Source organism: Amphimedon queenslandica, unplaced genomic scaffold, assembly GCF_000090795.2.
Source record: "Amphimedon queenslandica unplaced genomic scaffold, v1.1 AMPQUscaffold_5438_Cont22593, whole genome shotgun sequence".
Classification (NCBI taxonomy): domain Eukaryota; kingdom Metazoa; phylum Porifera; class Demospongiae; order Haplosclerida; family Niphatidae; genus Amphimedon; species Amphimedon queenslandica.
The window spans coordinates 1-1678 of NW_003554260.1; the positions used below are offsets into that span (position 1 = coordinate 1).

A 1678-nucleotide genomic window follows, 5' to 3' on the forward strand; every position below is an offset into this window, starting at 1 on the left:
ATAGATATTAGAGTAAATGAAAGGGATTGGCAACGTGGGTGTAGCAACAGGAAATGCGGGTTGGGTTACCACGTGACAACCATCAGTGTTTTGATTGATTTCCCATCTCCTCCATTGGTGAAGTTGCTCTGGCAGGATTTCGAAGGAAATTTGTGCTGCTCCAGGATAGCGCTTGCTTTTGACATATAGCCTATTCCACATAGAATTTTTAGAGCTACCTGCAGCAAGGTTTTTATCTCCAAAAAGCCATTTTGCAACCAGTTAGAGGTACACAAAGTCGCCTGTTTTTGAAACACTTTATCGTTCGTAAAACACTCAAGCTTCATTGTATCAATATGCAAGTTAACTCATTCCATAGGAGATTTCAAGCTCTTTAAAATGGTTATACTTATTCGTAGCTCAAGAACAAAATGAGTCTCTCAGAGGGGGAAAAGATGGTATTTCTAGTTAAAGAGTGACGCAGCTACTAACGCATGCATTGATTTACTGAACAAAAAATATTAATAAAAAGCATAAACATTGGTTAATATTGTGTGTGAGTTTTGTTTCCATGAATTGTATTCTCTTGGAGTTATTCAAGAATAAAGCAAGAAAATCTCAATTTTTTACTCCAAAATCGGTCAAAAAATCCCAACCCTCCTCTGTTTACTTAGCAACAATACAAATGAATGGAGGTTTGCCCACGCCCACGCTTTCGTTTCCAATCCCTTTCATTTACTCTATTATCTATGGTTTTATATCTGTAATACGCATGCGCATTACTCCCTCATGGACAAAAATCACAAAATGGCTGCCACCAACTGAGTGTTTTTCATATTTCTAGTGCTGTCTTTGTGGTTCCAGGCCTTTTTGCTAGTTGTTTGCATGAGTTGGATCACTGATTAGACTGATAGAACCTTTACTTGGTAATTTATTCTCAGACTGCTATAAATTATGCCTTTTTATATACTGTGACTATTCATATCTTTCCTGTGAATGACGTTTCCAATTTATAATGATATTCATTTGGATACCGTAAATAGAAAATTTTACAGGCCGCCATTGTGGAGGTATTGCTGCACTGTTTCCAATGGAGCTCGATACACTTTCTGCCGTTTTGTAAGAAGAGCAAGCAGTTATAGTCTCAAAAGTTAAAAAATTGCAACCTTTATTTTTTCTTTTCAGTAGTCTGCAACTGTTTAGAGCCACTGGAGTGGCGTGGAGAAGTAGAATTGACAGTTTTTAGCCTGTCGGTCCATTGTAACTAATGATAGAATACCTCCACAATGGCGGCCTGAAAAATTTTCTATTTACGGTATCCCAATGAATATCATTATAAATCGGCAAAATCATTCACAGGAAAGATATGAATATAGTTTTAGAACATGTGATCTACTTGAAGTGGCCTTGTGCCAATATTGGGAAATTTTGGTGAAGCTTATTTTTGGAAAGACTGCTTTAAAATTATATGCAAAAATGTTTCACACCTTTTATTTGACAAAAAGTCTATCAAAGAGTCCAATATTTTGTCAGTAACCCTCAAAATAATTGAATTCAATTACACTGTCTCTTTCAGAGGTTCCCTGTCATGGACCGGTGATGTAGTGGGTCAATATTACAGTGGGACCCACGTCTACCTGGAGACTATTAGACCCCACCCAGGAGGTCTGTGTGATTCACTGATCACCAAATTATCAGC

The 1678-nt window shown here is 37.3% G+C and overlaps 1 long non-coding RNA gene across 1 annotated transcript; it reads left to right on the forward strand.

The window, feature by feature from the left end:
- Positions 1 to 42: 42 nt before the first annotated feature.
- Positions 43 to 598, forward strand: LOC109592374 (uncharacterized). The gene is made up of 2 exons (XR_002190315.1): positions 43 to 341; positions 399 to 598. It is a non-coding gene; the product is annotated as an uncharacterized LOC109592374 (long non-coding RNA).
- Positions 599 to 1678: the final 1080 nt, after the last annotated feature.